Source organism: Zootermopsis nevadensis, unplaced genomic scaffold (assembly GCF_977971745.1).
Source record: "Zootermopsis nevadensis isolate Lab colony 2312 unplaced genomic scaffold, Znev_1.0 Znev_ptg000030l, whole genome shotgun sequence".
Classification (NCBI taxonomy): Eukaryota; Metazoa; Arthropoda; class Insecta; order Blattodea; family Termopsidae; genus Zootermopsis; species Zootermopsis nevadensis.
The window spans coordinates 8,421,493-8,443,240 of NW_028259162.1; the positions used below are offsets into that span (position 1 = coordinate 8,421,493).

Sequence of the window (21,748 nt, forward strand, 5' to 3'; positions counted from 1 at the left end):
GTAGCGCAGCAAATGTATTTGATTATGTTCTTCTGGGTTTTGGCGTCGTCTTGAGTGGTCGGTAGATGATAATGTTTGGGAGAAATGTTGGCATCAACCGGCTAGTCAAATTTCATAATATGATCATTATAGTCACCGCTGGAGAAACCTCAAATCTCACATAAGACATGTCGTTTCGGAGGCCCTTGCTGCCTCCATCATCGCCCTGACAACACAGAATACAGCCATCCCCCTTATCCGCCATAGCACTATAATGAGCTTTCTCCAAATTTACTTCATAATTTTTAGAAAAATAATTTCCTCTTAAAAGAGATAAATTGCATCTCATGTAGTGAAAACAGCTGCACAGTTTTGTACAGGTAACAGACGGACAGACTAAAGACCAAGAATATGTTTCGCCCCAGGAAGCAGTAGTGTGTATAAAGATTCCCGAATGCACAACGAGCTGTAAAAGTGAGACAGATTGGCTCATCTTTTAACTTGATTCATTCCTCCAAGACACACAGAGCGCATAAAGAACATATTTTCTACCACGCTTGGATTTAAATTGATCAGTACGGAGTACAGTCGGACTACAATACCAAATAAATTTCCTTTCCTGCTGTGTTTCTCGGCAGTTTCATCAGTTCTGCAGGCGTACGGGCGGAAAGAAATTGAGCTTAGTAAACCTGTTCAATATTCAAAGGATAATTAAATTAACCAAGAGTGAGTTACTGAAATATTATTCTGAGCCTGATCTGCGCATTTTCTTATTTTTAGGTCGAAATTGTTAATTCAGATTCAACATCTTAGTGACTATATTCCATTATCCATTAAAAAGCAGCTGTTTCAACAGATAATTTTAGTGTGTTTTCCTCCGTCCACTCAGACGTCCTTGAAATAGGCAAGGATATCTTCCATTATCTTCGTTTTCCACTTCAAATTCTTCGTTTAAATAATCTTCGCAGTTCTTTAAAACATTATAACGACTAATAATTCTTCATGAGAAGTTAATAGTCGCTCAACTAGTCAATAAATACATCGCTTGTATGTAATTCGAAGGTTTGTCAGCGTGCTCGTTGCATCCCGGCATTCTTCAGTTTTATGAGCCAGAAATTATTTCTGAGATAAATTGTGTAATTTGTTCAATAACTTTTATTTCTATCATTATTTTGAGTCCGAATTTCTTTACACACATTTTTATGAACTTAATTTTCCTATGGATATTTGAAAATTATATTTCTTGGATTAACAATAACTAAAAATTATTAATGTTTGTCTAATCCAGATAACTCCTCTTTGCCCAAACAAGACATTTTAGGTTAAGGAAGTAATTAATTTAGCCAAAAATAATCCGGAAGTAGGTAAACTATTCTCAAATTGTTTGGAGTTGTCTACGTTGTAAACCGAAACCTGACAGTTCAGGGTTCTTGTAGAATTGTTTCCGATCCGACACTGAATTTATCTCATATCCTCTGCTTCTCGCTTGTTCACGTCATTTATATGCAAATCCGCTGTAACTCGTACACCACGTCACTGGCAGATGTTATTGTTAGTTACCGTGACAGATTTCTTGATTATGGTTTTTGCCTATGCCTGATTAAAATTAATAACTCTCTCTCAGATTTGTCGTTATTTGTATGACAAAGCTCTATCTGATATTAAGCGGTTTAATTTACTACACTTTTGAATTTAATCCTTTCAAATATGTTAAGAATAATTGTGTGCTGTAGCATAGTATCTGTTTAGCTCTATACATTTAATCGTCAATGATGACATAAGTTGCCGTGGAAGATTTGGTGTCCGGTTCCTTATGATTACAGGACTGAAAACGATTAATCTAATACCACGGGAGTAAAACCAGCCTTCATATATTATTTAACTCCGAAGCATGGGCACCATTAATATTTAACCTTTGCAAGAAATTGAAGCAGCAATAATAGTATTGCCGTTGAGTGTCACAAGGTTTTGAAAGCTATTATTAACGACAATTATGCTATTAAACAGGCCGTAAAAATATATAGACCTATGTTAGAATTGACTTGCTGACAATAACTAACACCCTAATATATCAGTGACATTTACGAAATTGTCTTTTAATGTAACAATGGCCTGTTTCCATTTCAGAAATCGAAAGAAGTATATTGATATGATTTAGATACAAAAAAAAATAAAGCTTTGAAAATCAACTTTAAAAATTAAGTACGGACGTCAGCTGTTCTCGACTTACAGATTAGATCACATGTTTGGATTAATTTATTTATGTACGAGTCTTGTTAGGTCTGATGTACACGAAATTTATGCTTAGGTAAATTTAAGTCTATTCGATATTTAAAGCAACATTTTGGCCTCCCAACATGCAATGCACGAAAAGGAAGTGAATTCAGCATGACGTCTCATCCCTGTAATAGCATCTCGTGACTGAAAGCTTCTATAGACAAATGACTTGCGTCACAATGTTGCAGTGTCTCGGTCTCCTTCACCTCTTCTGGAAGACCTTTCCTTTGCTCGTATCTTGGAGGGTTTCATCAGCTTAGACTCAACTTTATTTTATAAATCAAAACCAGGTTATAAAGCGAATATATGGGAAATAATTACAATGGCTTCTTCTTTAGTTGAACTCGCAAGATCTATGAATAAATAACTACAAGACTTAATAATTATTTTCTTTGAGATAAAAAGTCATAGGAATGAGAATAACCTATCTTGATGCAAACCTAGGTTAGCCGCTTGAATTGCGTCGTGTTTGGTTAGTTTACGTTATGTTGGGTTAGGAGAGGCACGGTTAGGTTTGATTATGTTGGTAATGTTAGGTTGTCGTTGCGAAGTAATCAACTCGACGCCCGGCGTCGGTTTTGCAATTTGAATAATATTTCATCGCAAGACTTACTTGCGGAGTATGAGACGCCTACTGAAGTCATCGCAGAATCAGTTGTAGCGACGTTCAGCGTCGCGACGCCTGGCGTCGATTTTGTTACATCGCCACTAACTTTATGATAAGTTCATCAGGGCGCCGTCCCAACGCTCCGGAAATAGAATTGAAGAGCTTCCAACAACAATTTTCGGTTGCCGGAGAATCGACGCCAAGCGTCGCGACGCGCCCGGTGACGCCAAAATTAAGTGAGATAGATCTCCAGATGTTGTTGAATACCAAATTAGACAACTGACGCCGAGCGTCGCGATGCCAATCGTCGCGACGAACTCGGAAGACCTCGGGAATTTGTCTCAAACCCTTCTGATAACATTGAGATCGACTTTAGAAAATCGACGTCAGGCGTCGCGACGCCGATGATCGCGACGCTTTCAATTGACGCCAAATGTACAATATTTAAGCGTCCGGAACACACTGAACACTTAACTAGGAAACCGACGCCGAGCGTCGCGACGCCTACTTCCTTGGCGCCGTAAAATGACGCCAGAAACTGGACTAAGCCTTTGGTATAAGGCTGGAAGTGATGCTAGAAAATCGACGCCAAGCGTAGAGACGCCTTCGACGAAATTTTACCGCACAAGTCTCCGGTTGCCACCGGAACCGATGCAAAATCGACGCCGACATCACAATGTGGTCGTAGGCGCTTTGGTGGCTTTGAAAATAAAGTGGGAAAACCGACGCCGACATCGAAATACAGCTGAAGCCAACAGAAGTGTTTGGAAACCATGTGAGACGACTGTCGAAAAACGAATTCCAAGCTCAAAGTCAAGCACAAGTTCCAGAATATGGTATGAGATGTCTCGGGATTTGTAAAGAAACTCAAGGCAACCTACGCCACCGTACGTAGCGAAAAAAACTGTCATGGTGTCGTCAGAAGGGAAGTGGATACTCACCAATATACACAGCCTAACCCATCATAAACCAACTCAACCTAACCTAACGCAACCTAACCTAACCCAATGCAAGCTTATCCCAACCAAACCTATCCCAAACCCAACCTAACCTAACCTAACGCAACCCAACCCAACCCAACCTAACATAACCTAAGCTATCCCAACCCAACTTAAGCTAACATAACCTAATCTAACCCAACCCAACCTAACCTAACCCAATCCAACCAAACCCAACCTAACCTAATCTAACCTAACGCAACCCAACCCAACCTAACCTAACCTAACCTCACCTATCCGAACCCAACTTAAGCTAAGCTAAGCTAACCTAACCCAACCCAACCTAACCTAACATAACCTAACCTATCCCAACCCAACCTAAGCTAACGTATTCCAACCTAACCTAACCTAACCTAATCTAACCTAACGCAACCCAACCTAACCTAACCTATCCCAACCTAACCTAAGCTAACGTATTCCAACCCAACCTAACCTAATCTAACCTAACCTAACCTAACCTGAGCTATCCCCATATAATCTAACGTGCACTGTCTTAAACTCTCTTTTACACACTTCCTTTACCCTCTCTTCTCTTCTTCCACCCCCTCCTTCAATTTCTCATGTTCTTTCTTCCTCTCTCTTCTCTTCGTGTCTATTCTCTATTCTCCTCTTCTCTCTTCTCTTGTGTTATGTTCTCTTAAGTTCTGTTTTCTTGTAACTCGCCGTCCCGCTTTCGCTCTTCTAAAGGAATTTATTCCAGTTTATACACACCTGTTCTCTTCTCTCCTCTGCTTAGCCGTCTTAACCCCTCTTCCCTTGTCTCTTAACAAGATGTTTATAGTGTATGATGGAAAAGTTACAAGCAAGTTTTATGATTTCGGAACTCAATTTTGAAGCATTGTAGTTTGAAAACTGATAGTGATAAAGATTGAATTAAATGTCTTGGGTAAATACTACTCATCAGCTCTCAATACACAGAGTTATATTTTATTTACAGTTTATTTAACGAAGTTTTTTGCGTTAGCTCAGACTATAATATGATAGGATGGTAGTGAATAATATATTGTTGTCGAAATTATGTGGAAGGATGCGGTTGTGGCTTAATTTAAAGCACTATCCCGGCATTTGCCTGCTGAGGCAGAGGAAAAAGTCAGGAAACCTCAGCAGGACAGCGGGTCTCTAGGCCGACTTTTGCAATCGGGACTTTCACAGTACCAAGCAGAAGTGCTAACAACTCACAGCTATGTTCGTATTTCACAGCAAAAATAATAATGTGTAAGTACGTTATAAGAGGAGAAGTGGGAACGCATTTCCTTTCTTACCGAAATATATTTAATATGTTCAATAAAAATACATGTGAAGATGACTGTGTTCTGGGTTTTATCGCCATGTAATCTAGTAGGTCTAGGCAACATGGAGTTTTCCTCCGGGGGCTTCCCGGGTTTCTCCGTGGCATCCCAACAATTACTCCATTCATACACAGAAGAAGGCAATGGCAAACCACATCTGGATCATCTGCCAAGAACGTATATGAATAGGTCCCAGTCCGAGAAAAGGATGGAAGGATCCTGTTCATATGGACCTGTCGTCAGACAGAACACTAAATAATAAATAATCTAGTAGATGTTTGTCGACGTTCAGCGGTGTTTGCTGCCTCCATGTTCGTTGCCCTGACGATGCATTTCTGAAACGTCGGTTTACTTCTACCAGACCACAAGGAATTATAATCCAGAAGACAGCTGACTTCATTTACTAAGTTCCTCTGGAATAAGAATGTAAATTTTTACGCACTCTATAAGCTAATATGGGCTGTCTAGCTCCAACTCTGTCATCGGAAAACGCTTTTTGGCCGAAACAGTGTCCACGAAATTAATGTTATGTTGACGACTTTCGATGGACTACTCTTTGGCTAAATCAGCGACTGCTTTGAGTGTCTGCAGCCTGCGGTGTTGTATCACTTGGGTGAGTGTAGGCCCAACCGGAGGTGTTGCTGGAACTGGCAACACGTGGGAGTGGGACCCAGGGTGGCGATGGAGCCCAGCTGTAGGACGGACGGGTCGATACGGCGAGCGAGACGTTCCCCAGTCATAGTCTCGGAAGAAGCGAATCTCTTGCTACCAAAGGCTCTAATTAATATTCTGTACGGTCTGGGGCAGCACACAGCCCATCATTACAAGATGAAATACAGTCCTTTCGATTAGAACCCCAGTTTGAAAAGTTGTGAAAACAGTATTACTTTGTACTCGCATGCTCACAATTTCAGTGGGTCACTGCACACACACAATATATATATATATATATATATATATATATATATATGTGTGTGTGTGTGTGTGTGTGTGTGTGTTCACGGCTTGTCGGGAATTGATTTTACTATAAATCTCTTATTTTATAAAGCTGTGTTCCCTATTGAGGTTACGTAGCGCGAGTGAGATGTAGTGTACAGATTATAAATTATAATTATTGGGTGGGTACTATAAGAAGTGATGACGGAAGAGGACTCTTGAAAGACAAAGGCATAAATTAATACACCATTAAAATATGCATTGGAATTAAGGAGGGCTGCAGACTGAGTGATTTTGTGTTCAATTAATAAATTTTTTAATTTAGACTATGGATAAAGTCCAAAAGAGCAATTTAATTCATCATCGTCATAATTCTTCTTTCTGACTGGCTTATTTTGGTTCAGAAAAGGTTCCAGGGCCGCTCTTTTGTTAACACGGTAATTAAAATTCGAGTTTTCTTCAAGGCAAAAGATTTCTTCTGTAATTTAATTTTCCCGGAAGAATTCTGCTGCATGAAATTAGAATTAAGAGTAACAGTAAGAGGTCTAGGGACTACAGTTGGAAAAGATTAAGAACTGTAGTGGTAAAGAGTCTTTAAATGTACGACAGAGATCGAATTTGCCAGTAAACATTTGTTGACCTCGTCCCTCATACCATTGGGCAAGAGTTTAAACGAGCTAAATTGTGGTTGAGTCCCCAGCTGAGGACAAACTTTGGCACAGGCCAGTCGCGTATGTCGTAGGTGGTGATGGATGGGTACAGAACTTTCGGTGGAATAATTATTGTCAGTGTGGAACAGAAGTAGGTTGTTGATAAATTCAATCTAGGTAACGCTGTTATCCACAAATCCCTGGAATAGAATCCGGGTCCCAGCGACGAGAAAAGTTGCAATGTTTCTGTTTTATTCTCGCAGTAGGCATGTTTCGAGCTGTAAATCGATACCCAGAGAACTGAACGTTGAAATTACATAACAACGCAGAAGTTACGACTAAAGGATGAGAGGTCTCGTAAGTTATCTGCCCATTAACTGATCGGATTATTTTGCTTCTACTGAGATGTTTATGCTAAGAAATTAAAAGAGCAAAGTAAACTTTGTACAGAGCACATTTCGCATGTGTTCCGCGATTCGCAAAGATCCGGCAGGAATTCTTTGTAGTAGCCCGACTTCATTAACAAAGCAAACAGCCCCATTCCCCAGTGTCGCTTGCGTATAAATATACAAGTAATAATGGGAGTGGAGGAATATAGAGGAAATTAGATCTTGTATTTGTCCTCGACAACTGTAACTTGATTAAGGTAATATCGAACCCAGGTCCTTCCAATAGGAAGACTTAAGATAATTTTAATTTTAAATACTTGTGAATTTCGATCAGCTGGGCTCCTTTTTATTCCACGAAGAAATCAGCTGATCTAAATTCTCGTCCTTTGTGGAACCAGGAAGTTTATTACTGTTCTGAGTCATGGGAACGCAATGCACACCCTCACACAATACTTTAATATTAATATCCGAGCTAAGTGTATGTTTCCTATCTGGTATCTTCTCTTCATGTTTGCACACTCCAATCTGTAAGCATTTCCCTATGCGTGTTTCATTTCTAGCCCATTTCAGCAGATTTAAAAATTTACTCTTTTCATTAAACCTGAGCTTTATAAAAAATGTACATTAAAGCAGCAATTGGACGACACATGCAGTTAACACATCACCTCTAAATAAATCATGAAACAAATACGTACAACATAGATCGATTATTAAATTTAAAAAGTCATGATGCCCTATTACAACTGCTGTATGGACTGTGCTGTACGCGGTCAATTAATATCAGAAGTTAGGATCGCGATTTCGACTCTGGGTTGTAGCATGTGTACACCCGTTTCTTGTGTTCTGTGTAAGAAAATCTGTTGGTAAGTTTGAAGGAAACATGATAAGTCCCATCCCTATTTTAAGGCGCTAGACTTGAAACATATTCTTAAATAACCTCGATAATTACGATCCACATATAACGAGCATTTCAAGAGCTTGTACTGTTTTCCTTTTATATATATATATATATATATATATATATATATATGATAATATCAAATAAACATGCGCAACAAGGTCACAATATAAAGCCGTTAACAAAACATTGTGAAATATATCTGAATTTATGAACCTTCAAACAATTTTCAGGTTTACATAACTTAAGAAATCACTGGTTGTAACACAGGCTGCAGCCGAGTATTTCGCATGAATTTTTGTTTTACAATCCTAACAGCCTAAGACGAGGACAAATCTCCCTTGTGTTCCGAGACTGATCACTCAACTTCTAAGTTTTCGGTGTACGAGGAATGGAAATCCTGCTCTAGAGTGGGATGGAGTGGGGATAGAAGATCTATCAACTCAGAGAGACCGAGATGGTACTAGAATTCCGTGTCTAGCAGACACCATATGTCAGAAACGTTTCACATACGGAGCCTACGTCATTTCGTCTTGCCTCTCTCTCTCTCTCCCTCTCTCTCTCTCTCTCTCTGCTTCTGCAGAATTTCATTGTGAAAAAAAGAGAATAAAAACGTTATGGTACAATCAGTTTTCTGTTCCATTTACTTTATTTTATTTTGTTGACGTAAACAGCGCTTTTTTTCTGTTTCTTGTGTTATGAAAAGGAACAAAAGAAGTCTCATAAAATCATGGACCGATAACCACTGCTTTATGGTGCTGTGGTAGTGTTTGCCTCGAGGAACTGAAAACAAATACGAAATTCCTCATTAGAACAGATGCGATTCGAAATTTATAGTGCCCAAATATGAAGAGTATTAGTAACTCAATGTTTTGATATCCCAGGTTTTGCGCTATATTCATATTAGTGAAGCAGACTAAGATTACTTTTCGAAGCTCGGCAGTCCTGATTGAAAATTATCGCAGATTCTCGTACATCTTCCAGTCACATATTGGTCGCCTTTAGTAGACCTACTATATTATGGAGCGGTCATAGTTCTGTACAGGCAGATTATGTTATTAGTTAAATGAAGAATGAGTGATGAGAATGGTCTAATAGAACATTCGATTGTGGTAGGAAAAATTTGTTCCATTCCGATTCTTAGACCTTTTACTTGCTTGTACTATTGCATGTGTTGATATGTTAGCAGTGGATAACAGCAGCTAAAGCGGGTTTAACAAAGTAATTCGCTGTAATTAAGGAGATAAACATAGTTAATTACAGTATAATCTACCGATATTTTCTTCACAGTCTGTAGAACACCTGCTCGTGAGACCATGGTGCTGTCGGACAGACCAAGCGGCAACTAGTAAAGGTACAATTTGGCTGCACGCGACAGAGACAAGCGACCGAGGCAGGCGACAGAATTGCGAGACCGAGACTGGTCGCTTCCTGTCTGCTCTCTGTACAATCATATGAAGTACAATTACGAGCGCGAGACAAAGACAGGCGACAGAGACAAAGCATAGGAGACCGCTCTCGGACCAGAAGTGTCTCGCGACGGGCTCAGGCAGCACGTGTGTTGTTGAGTAAAATAATGGCAGAAATTAAATTTACTGGTCACCAAGATGAGCAATTGGTAGAATTAGTAGCAGAAAACCGACCACTGACCACCGACAGCAAGAGCCTTCTTCACGTCTGGTTTTGAATATTGAACTCATAGGTTTTCTTTGTTTCTTTCGCAACAAATAACACAGCAACACATCATCTTCTTCGATTAACCTTTTTAGAAGCATTTTTGTACTCATTTTTCACAGAATATGTGCACGTATGTCTCAACAATACAAAGAAAACAAACACTTTGCCGCATGTCTCGGTCGTCACCTCAGAAGTGTGTGGCGACAAGCTGCGGTGTGTCCGTCTCCCGTCTCTGTCGCCTGCCTCGGTCGCTTGTCTCTGTCGCGTGCAGCCAAATTGTACCTTTAGGCAAGGCTCAAGAAAACTTGCGTGTATAGTAAAAAAGAGGACTTATAAAATAAACTTTTTGGGACCGCTAAAGGGGGGAAAGTATATAGTTTCAGGAAGTTGAACGCATAAGAACCATATTTCTCTCTTCAAAATATCATTGGCCAAAGTCGAAAGGAAGAGGAATTCGGTGTAAAGCCACTTTCTGAAAGTGAAAAGAGGAGAAAATCTTTGCCTGTATGGCCTCTGATCTTTATTATTTTCATCAATATCTTGTTTTGGTTACTATAACATAGGGAATTACATACTCAATCCTGAATAATAAAAGTGAAACCATGAAACGGGGGTACTTTATCCTTGTAAATTTTGGAGCTATCGTTATCATATTTATAGGTAACAGTAAGTTTCAACGTCACCGGTCTACAGAATTGCCAGCAAGGTGAATAACTCTGGCGAATTTTCGTCTCTGAATCTAAAAAGTACAGGTTGTTAATAAATGTATTTATTGTGGCGTTACTGGTAAGGACGTATCTTTCGCATATTCTCATTTGATTTCAAACAATGTTCCCGTCTGTTAAAAAATAAATCGACATCAATTTATTACAGTCCATTAATACTATGTTGAACATTGCTCATATTTAATACGCCCGATGTTTCGGAGTTATTAGCATAACACCACGCCCTTGGAACCAACTCCTGAAACGTCGTGTGTACCAGACTTAATTTAGACACTTGGCATTATCCAACAACACAATATTAGAATGGAGAATCCACCATTGCTATAAAATTTTAGAGAATTATGCCTATATTCATTATTCCATTTTAAATCTCATGTAATACTTTAAAATATAATTATATTTAGAGCACTGGGTTTGAAATAAGTTAAGAAACTATGTGAATTTGTCTTTGGATCGTATATAAAATATTGTTATTTAGAGACACCCAGTTACTCATCGGAAACCTAAATAATTTTTTGTTAATCAAATTAAAAACATTCTTTAAAGAGAATAGTTTCTCTCTGGAGCTGAATACGTTTGTAACGCATTCCCTGAAGAGAATAAAAACACCTTTGAACGTAAAAAAGTTTAGTTTTACATTTATTTACAGAAATTTAATTTAATTAAATTGATTTGCTGAAAGCCTAATTTATTCTTCATATAATATTGGCGAATAAATAGTTTGTGGCAAATCTGGTCTACTTCAGTCCATATTAAAATATCCTGTTATTTACCATTTGTCGCTATTTTCTTACCATTTGCACAGCCACACACTAAACAACACTGGGGTATGCATGTTACTTTTGCATACAGAGACTAGAAATTTATTTTTATTAGGCGTTTAAGAACCAGGTTAATGAGCTTTCAGATGCCTATGTGAAGAATTATGTACGAGAATTTCCATTCTCTTTAGTTTGAGGATTTTGGTATACCATGTTATTGCTTTCTCTTTCAGGTCATTTATCACTGTTTGTTTGTTCCCTTTGTAAACATATCTCTTTACACGACCACAGAAATAAATCTGTCTGACCTGTATTCCAGATAAAGGAGGTTTGACCCCTGCACTCTTATGGATCGAAATCACACAAAGGCCACGTTCTTTCGGGACTCAGGTCGAATGTCATTCTCCGTCACTTTAGATTTTCTGAGAGAAAAGTTCGATTATATTACTGTATCACATTTATAACAACAGTTTTTATTAATACAAGTGGGATTCAAAACAAACCTATAATTTGAGTTTTAACAAATTTCAATCTACTACAGAGTTACAGTCATAACAAAAATACAAGAATACCTCTGCAGTGAAAGTTATGTTCTATTTCGGTGTTGTACAAGTTGTAGTGTCGAAACGTCAGTATTTTAAACCATTTATCATGAATTTTCCCTGTTGCGAAAAGCCGCATTCATACTTTACTAAACTACAGCCAGACGTTGTTAGCCAGTTAGTTGAGGCTTACGCTCGTGGCGAACGTAACAACGCTAACAGCGCCTAGCTGTCTGGAACTCGAAACCAATGCATTTTATCAGATCAATTCTGTTGTGTGCCAGAGTATGGAGTATCACTGTACCACAAAACTAAATCAGGGCTTTTCTTTTTACGTTTTTTAGAGTGTTAGCAGGGCTAACACAGCTAATACGGCTTGAACGCTGCAAAGCTGCCTGTGTCTGTTACATTTACAATCGATAATACATTACTTCCATTATGACCGACTTTGTTAGAGGATGCATGCCATTTGGAGTCCGGTCTAAGTTTTGAGTTCGTTCTGAACGAGGTAATCAGCCAGATAACATATTGGACAAAACCTTTCGGATTTCTTGCTCTAGTTCTGGATATGAATATTGAGTGTGGAGTAAAAGAAGTCAAACTTGTTTAGTACTGGTTTTTATATATTCAAGGTGCCCTGCAGGATTGGTATGGTCCTTGAAAGCGCTATCGAGATAAACGTTGGTACAAGAGGACTTAGCTTTACTGGTGGTTAAATAGTAGGTAAAAATGTCTGATTGTTTTCATTACTGATATTGCATATCGCTGACCGCTCCTCTCCGCCAGCGCTGTATTGCACCACTTTGGTCGTATAATTAGCACAAATACCAGGCTGCATGGTACCTGGACTCCTCATTGGATTTGCCTAAGCGTGGTGAATTATTTGTCAGAGAGATTAAATACGCAAGGGTATTAGGCTAATGGCCACAGATGCTGGTTATAGGCAATGTAGGCAAATTGCTCTGCGGAATGTAGTAAGATTAAACCATGTCTTGAAAGCTGAATAAATTTATTTTTTAAGAGAAACACGTTTCCAGGTTATAATATCAACAGAATTCTTGTCCGTAGGTTTCTGCGGCTGGAGTTCAATGTGTAACTTCGGTTTCCGGTTAGAGCCACGCCGATTGTTTGGTGTTAAGAAACGTTTCGGCAAACATTGCATTTGCCATTTTTAAGGTGGTTGTGAGGTTAACTGTGACGGTAGTTTGCATTTCTAAGGACGTCTAAGTTCCTTTTTCATCATTACCTTTTCTCATGATTGTGGAGTCTAAGAGAATATTATCATAAATTTATCCCACGCCTTCTATAGGGTTGCTTAAAGAAATTGTTCTGTAATTACTCACTTCAGCTACAGACAGCTCAAATTACACTGGCAATTTAAATATTGAGAAGGTAGGCAGTAGCAGTATAGCGTTATGCAAAATAAGTTTGAAACTCAGTTAGATTGGATTTCTTTACATCCCGAAACACGTAACTATTAGTTTTGACTAAGTGTTAAAAAAACAGGGCATGATCTAAACATGCGAAGACATTTCAAGTATGTATTGTTATAATTTCAATTCCTTCTCGTAATTAAGGTATCTGTTTTGCGTTTGTAAATCATATCTTAATCTACAATTTGTATTTACACCTTAATGTTACACTTAAGTTCGTGCGATAATATTTTTATCGTAACAAAATAAAATTTACACATTTCTCCTTAATTAGTTTTGTAAAGAATTATTCGATACGACCTACTGTAGAAATTTTATAACCTAACAACTTAAATAATTGAAATACTGGTTACAAATTTACGGCTGTATGTATTTATGCTGACACAAAATAAAACATTTTTAATTCTTCTGCTGCAAAACTGAGAGAGGAGATAGACCTATGTTCTGGAGGGGTCGTCAAAGATAAAATATCCACTAACAAATAATTATGATCATACAGAAAAATGATGTTCTCTGGACTCGCATCACGTAAACAAATATTTAACGTGGCTTAATAAATCTGTCGTTTATGAGTGTATATGTTGTTAGATATAAATCACATTAAAAATCAAATTTCCGGAACTTTTGAGTAGTATTAGATACCTCTGAGTTTTCAAGATCAATGTAAGCCCGTTTGAAACGTTGTTTTCTGTCATACAGAAGCTTGTTTGCTGTGCACTGTAGGAACCATGGCGTAGATTTGAAGATAATATTAAAAAGGATCTTAGGGAAGTAGGGTTGGAGGGAATGAATTGTATTCATCCAGATCTCAGTAGGAACCAATGGCGAGCTCTTTTGTTTCCGTAAAGAAAACTTTGTGTTCTTTGAAACGCGGGGAGTTTCTTGATTAGGTTAGCGTACTTTCAGATCCTCAAGGACCCATAGCAGTGGAATCTGGTAGTTATTATATCAGAACATAACGTACGTAACGTGTGGACATGCAAAGGGACTGAATATATGAAACGAATTTATGAAACCTTTGAAAGTACAAGCTGAGTAAGACAATAATGAGCCCTTCACGCTATGAGCTACCCTTTAAACAAGTTATCGGAAATCTAGACAACGCATTATGTCCATATTGTGTACAATACCGAAATATGTGTGTACAGTCCGAGACTGTATTGAGACTCGAAAGGAATGCAGGAAGTCCGTAACGTTAAAGGCAGACGCTATCTTTCCTCCTTCCTCCTTCACCACAATTCCTCACCCCGCAAGTCTCAAGATTACAGTAGTGGACGGTAGGTAGTGCGACGTTAGTCTCCATGTTAGATGTTGGATTCGAATCCATGACCTTCAAACCCCTAGGCAGACGAAAACATTTATTTACGACTGTTATAGTCTTCCTTTCATGTACGGAGTTATTGTCATGTGATCTGGCTAGGAATTTTAAATTGTGAAGTCAGTTATTTTAAATACAATCTGCAGTGTCTTTTCATGGCAGACAATTCAAAAATTTCTTTTTCCAGCTTTCTAGCATCTCTTGCTGTGCGAATCTACAGTGGTTAAACTTGTCAGGTAAAACCAGAAATCCCTTTAAGCCAAATATGAATTCCATTCACCAATGTAGCGTTGTATTCATATCCCAAGGTTGACAGGATGAGTAATGTATTACACCTGCTATCAAGTTGGGATTTTGATCAAAGTTATTGTAAAACGTCAAGCCTTTGATCTGTGTAACCACTGAGGTTCCATTAGCTCTCGATTCATTCAAATTGCTTCCATGGAGACTTCGCCATGGTCATGCCCACAGTCGGTGATTACCATAAAAAAAAAGAACAACATTTTGCGGCATAAGCCGCGCAAAACCGGCACAAGAACTATATAAATACAATACGAAATTCGGTATGAATTTTGTGTTTCAATATTTATGGGAAAGCGTACAACAGATTTTCATGTACTTATATAAATTTTCTAAGGCGGAGTGCGTACATTCTTGAAAGCCGTCATCAAATTTAATGGGAAGAAATAAATAGCTGGGCTGTTAAGGACGGATGAGGGTTGTTTGTGACTTCCGGAGAGAAATATATTTGTCTTCTGTCACTGTGTCAAGGACAGTTAGGATCCGGCATGTCTGGAGCGCAACATACTCCTTCTTTTATTTGCATTACATGGAGTTTGATGTCATTTACAAATAATTACAAATTCCTTCCAGTTTATTAAAATATGATGGAATGGGTGTAGCTAGTTGGATCCATTAATGATTCTGTGTCATGAGGTTCCTAACAAACCGTCGATTCAATGTAAAAAAGAAACTAAATTCAACACAAAACAAACAATTTATAATAATCAAGATATCCAATCTCGATGATATTGGTTGGGCAAAAATTAGTTCAGCATTTTACATGTTAGGATAAAAAAAATTAATTAATATTTGTAGGCGCTTTGATTATATATATATTTGATGGAAACAAATTCACAGGCACAGATTTGAAATAACATACAAACTTACGGCTAAAATGACAGTTTTACTAAGTAACAGGTATTACGAACACAGCCTGTAAGTAACAATCGTACGTAGGCTGTTTCTTTTCTTTTTCCAATTTACTGAAAAAAGAATGTGTTTTGTATTTTTAAATAATATTCACATACCTCAGATATCTCTATAATTGATGATTTATGTCTTCTGGATTGTTTGCTTTGTGTATTATGGTAGATGTTTACCAACGTTGAGAGGTCATACTGCCTCTGTCATCAGGGTTGTGAAAACCTCAAATCTTACATCTCTATACTTACTTGTACATGACGTACATCCTGTCATTTGGGTAGCTATTAGCGACGAAATTAATTTCCATCTGTAGACTGCCGTCAGTAAACACAGGCAATTTAGGTCGCACATTGTTTCCTATAGGCTGCCGATCGATTCGCGGACGTAGTTAAAGCAAATTCGTTGGGATTTCATTTTCACGGTGGGTGCACACTGCAGCCATAAGAAACAAGACGAAGTACCCTCTCCGGTAATCACAATTAAAATAACGTCACGTTACGAAATTTTACATCTTGTTTATATGTTATTCACTAGTCCCAAGTTCATTATTTGCAGGCAAACAGGTCCAACTGACATCGAAGACAATTTAATTTGTATGCTTTCAGAAATGTTTACTGAGATTTGTGGTATAACAAGGGCTGTCTTCTGGGTTGTATCGCCATTTAGTCTAGTAGAAGAGTGCCAATGTTTCAGATGCCTTTGCTGCTTCCATCATCAGGGTGATTGTTTCATCGCCCTGATGATGGAAACAGAGCTCAGACCGGGGCAGTGGGCAAAATTTTATATTCTTAACCAAGTATAAGTATTTTGTTAATGGACTGATGGAACTTTGTTTCTCGATTGGCTGACACACCCTCTTACGAACTCTGTTAATCGTAAATGACCTGTGACTGGCCTAAAGGGGACAAGGAGTCTAGGGATTGAAAGCGTTTGCGAGTACATCACACAATTAAGTAATGTGGAATGGAGACGTTTCCTAAGCAATGCTCCAGGGATGTGAGTGAGGAGAGTTAGACCCAGCAGAGTCAATAGACAGTCGCTGAATGTGCCAGATGCACAATGCGGCAGTAAGAGGAGGTCAAAGTAGGCGAGAACCTTATTCATGTTGCAGGACCGCGTGAGACACTTCCCTGGTGATTCAAAATTAACATGCTTCGAAGCATCTTGAAAGATTCGTGGAAACAAAAGCTGACTTTCAGTAGATTCACTCGTTACTATTAAACTCTAGCAGTTTTTAGCTACGTAGCTGATCATATTCACCAGGAAAAGGATAATAGAAATTAATCTTAAATACATAGGATCTCAGATAAAGTTTTTGCCTCAAATCATTAAATGCTATTAAACCCGTAATGTTTTTTACATTATTATTGCTTTATTCCTAATATTAAACATCGGAGTTGGCAAAATTTTCAACTAAAAATATCCGTTTATGAGCATAACCCACACTTGTAACTTTGTTTCGACACAGTTTTGATATAGCAGCATTTTGCAGGGACATAACTCTAGCGTAAATCAAGGTGTACTGGCATTGTAAATTTAAATGCGTTTATTTTAACTAGCATTTGTCTCATGTTAAGAAGTCGATATTGGGGCATGGCTAGTGAAGTCTGAGTAGCTACATGGTGTCTTTCTCTGTGCCTTTAATTATCAAGGTAATTACTCCCCTGCTCTGTATTCTTAACTGTAATTACCTGTTTAATCTTGCTGTGCCGTAATTTCGCTTGGGATTCCGTTGAGAACAGCGCCTCTGCGGCGAGTTAATAGGTGCAAGCAATTTAATTATTAAATTAAGTCAGTATTATACGTAGTGCTGGGGAACAGACAAGAATGGACATTGCATGCGAGGTTCGATAGGATATAAATATGCATTAATAAGATTGCAAATTTTTAATTTCCAGTAAGGACGCACTTAAAATTATATTCAATAAAGTAAGTTGGCTGTGGACTGGGCGGCCATAGATTCCCGGGAGGGGCAAGGATTTTGCCCTTAGCTACCTTTTCCCAAACCGTCCCATGGACGCACTCAGTGGACTGATCGGATGCTGTCTGATGTGGAAACATATTGAATACAAGTAAATGAAATTGTGTGTTAGACGACGTAAGAAATTTCTCAAAAATTCTGTAAGGAAATATGAAGTATATGACTTTTTTTTTTAGTACAACCAGATATTTTGTGATTCAGCTGTGTATTCCTACATGATGAGGTAGAAATTTATCATGGCCGGGAGACCTGCTTTACTAAGGACTTTATATAGGAATATATGTATATAACACCTTAAGTGAGGACGTTACCCCTCAATATCCTTTCCAACTGATTATCCTGTCGTTGACGCTGTATAGTTGAGCTACTGATAGTGTCATTAAATAAGCCATAATTACAAATACAAACAGATACAAATATTTATCTTCTAAGTGACAGTAATTTGGACACTTTATTTGTTGTAGATATTAAGTACCTTTGTTTAAAAGACTCTATTAATATTAGCAGTCTTGGCCGATGAATTTACCTGCCATTTGTGCGTATTTTTGAATGTCTGTGTGTCCTTTCTTTTAACGTTTAAGCCAACTGAACGATGATTTCTGTCTTCTGGGTTGTTGCGCTGTGTAGTCTGGTCGATGTTAACCAACGTTTCAGAGGTCATACTGCCTCCGTCATCAGGGCGATGACGGAGGCAGTATGACCTCTGAAACGTTGGTTAACATCGACCAGACTACACAGCGCAACAACCCAGAAGACAGAAATCTTCATATTCACCGCTGTGAGAACCTCAAGTCTTACAACTGAACGATCATCAGGAATTTTATGATGAACGTTATGCCGTTGAAGATTACCCTGCCTTAGAAGTTTTTAAATTTATTTAAATTAGTAAGAATCGCACGGCGGACGAAGGAACTTGTGAGTTGAGAGAGACATTGGCTTCAGTTAATGAAATAATATGTTGAAGTAAATCTTAAAATAATATGCGACTTGTGTTGAAAATTGTAATTAAGATTAAAATCCTTCCTACACATCAGTATCCTCTTATGTTTGTATTGTAGACTGTTTAAGTTTGCGGCAGTTAGGTGGCTTATATCGTCGTTTAAAATAACGTTGTTCCAAAATCTCTTCTTCTTATGACGACAACTTCGTTCTTTGCTTAGTATATATATATACTGAAGCTGGTTTCTGCTATGCACATACAATAAGTCTCTAGCGAGTCTCAACCCCTCGACCAAAAAAATCCATCCAGACCCCCGGGATGAAGAATCCTGATGAAAAAAGTTGTCAGCAAAGGACTGTAAGTTAAACTCAGCTTCCAGACTTGAGAATATCCTATTTCGTTATTCAGCTCACAGTAATTTTTGTATAAACGACCGGACTAAAGGAAACAAAAATATGTTTATTAAACCCAGCTTTTTAATATAAGTGACAACGAAAAACTTCATAGTTTGTGTATTTTATTAAATACCCTAATAGGGAATCAGATGAAGGAGGGCGAGATAAACGGCCGTGTAGCACGTATGAAAAAAGAATTCCAAAATAATTTTAATCGGAAATTATGGATAAATTATGCTACTCTGAAGTCCTACTAGTAAATATGAGTGCAATATTAAATTAATATTAAGGAAATAAGACAAATTCTTGGGCTCACATTTAAGATTTGCCGCTTTTATATTTATTGAGTTGTTTGATTTTGTTTTGCTTTCTCCATCAGTCTGTTATTTCACCGAGCTGTCTCGGAATAGAGGAAATGAGTCGGACAGAAACAGACACACAAATTCTCTATTATGAGTAATAATATTAATCGATAGGTTGAAATTGTATAACTAATGTGTACTATTCTTTAAATTAATAATTACAGGAAAGTAATAGCAGATTTCGTAACGAAGATGGTCATAATTTGGTTGGCCAGTGCTTGTTTCTTGGCAGTGGTTTACCAGCCTCAAACCCAACTCATGAAGTTTCGAAATTCTGACTGTTAGGTTTCTTATCTGATAGAGATAGCAATAGCAGCGTAGCGCGAAGAATCAGAAAAGTTCGGATCTTACGTCTTAAAAGTTTTCCAGTTAAGTGATACTTTATTCCTTAGGTTTCTTGTGTACGTAAACGCAATACATATTTATCTTTGTGTTCTTAATAATGCCATAAAGCGTTAAAAAAAGGTAGAAAACTTAGTTCTAAAAACGTATGATTACCATATGACAGTCGTCCAGTCAAGTCCCGGTTGGTTGTTTCTTAAATACATTTTGGTCTAGGAACAAATTAAATTTTTTGTATAGATTTGATTTTTCATTTCCTACTTATCACAAGTGTTTCTAAAATAGTGAGCAGTTGATTGAGAAAGTTCCTGATAACTTTTAATGCGGTAACTAGAAGCTGTGAAATGTGACTTAGTGATGACGCGTGCTAAAGCGTGATAAAGCGTGACCACGCGTGACCCGCTTTGATATAGTGACTGAGGATCACCATGTGGGTTGAAATGTGGCCAAGATATACAAAGCGTGACCAAACGTGACAAAGCGTGCCAATGCGTGACAATGCGTGACTTGGCGTGACCTGCTATAAAGGCGTGACAAGAGGTCACCATAAGTGTTTAAATACGACGAAAATTCGAAAGGTTTGTCAAAGCGTGCTCAAGCGTGACACAGCGTGACTAGGCGTGCCAAACCGTAACCGTGTGACGAAATGTGGAAAAAAGTGTCGAAATTTGAGGAATATTTTCAAATCGTGACCAGACGTGACCAAGCGTGCTCAAGCGTGACAAAGCGTGACAAGGAGTGACGTAGTGTAACGGCGTGACGAGATATGGCCATAGGTGTCAAATTCACAAAAATTTTCAAAACGTTCAATAAACCAACAAAACGCAATAAAGAAACTTAACCTAAGCTAAGCTAAGCTAAGCTAAGCTAAGCTAACCCAACCCAACCCAACCTAACCTAACCTAACCTAACCTAACCTAACCTAACCTAACCCAACCCAACCCAACCTAACCTAACCTAACCTAACCTAACCTAACCCAACCCAACCCAACCCAACATAACATAACATTAGATAATATAACATAACATACACTTTTTATGTACATCAATATACATCTCCTTCGGCTTCATTTTTTAGTTCTTGTTCAAAAGTTCCCAAACAATGTCCTTTCTCACCAGATCAAAATCCCATTATTTTGCAGGGCGGGAAATTTTTGTTATCAAGTTGACTAGAATCTTGCACAAATTCTCTTGACAGGAGTTTTAGTATTACCTATTATGTTTTATGGCTTTACAAACTTGCGCTGTATGAACGACTTATTTGAATTCTGGTTTCACTGGTTCAGCTACTTAACCGTTGGTTTTTCTAATAAAATAAAAATTAGCTTTCGAGCAGGAGAATAGATATTCCATTAAGAGAATATCTTGTATAATCACATATGGCCACCGTAAATTAAAACAAATTTAGATTATATGTACAGATGTTGGAATGCATAGAAAGGTGGTGACAAGGTGCTATAAAAATATGAACGAAGAAGGTGCGTTGATAGATCAACAACCGGGGAAGACATGAGGACGGATAACTAACTGATTCTACAGAGCACAATGTATCTTGAGAAGCTGACAGTCTCTTATATAATCAAGAATTTCTCACTTTGTATGTAACCCGAAATTTTATACGGTGTTTATTAAAGGAAAGAACAAAGCAAGTACAAAACATAAGATGATGATGATGATGATAATGACGATGAAGGAATAGGTGAATAGTAATGATCCTATACTTATACAAGTCGCTTGTGTCTGGTTCCAGGAACAAACAATATATTCAGCCACTTAAACGTTACCTTTTAGTCTGCATTAACTGTGCCAGCAAGTGCGTAAAAGTATATTTGTTGTTGGAATCTTGGTCCGTTCTAGTGTACATAGGCCATTTCTTCTCAACTCCTCCCTCCCCTGATTCTTTCTGGAGGCTGTTTCTCAGAGTTTCTTCATCCCTCGGGACTTTAAGATCCCACCAGTGCTTGCCCCACAGGACGCTGGAAACCCATTACATTACTCCAACACCATGTAAATGGCTTGAATATGTTTCACAACGGAGTGAGC

At 38.1% G+C, this 21,748-nt stretch overlaps 1 protein-coding gene across 3 annotated transcripts in view; it reads left to right on the forward strand.

The window, feature by feature from the left end:
- Positions 1–21,748, forward strand: part of LOC110839044 (putative G protein-coupled receptor CG31760) — a 183,897-nt gene that overhangs the window by 70,044 nt on the left and 92,105 nt on the right. The window lies entirely within an intron of this gene.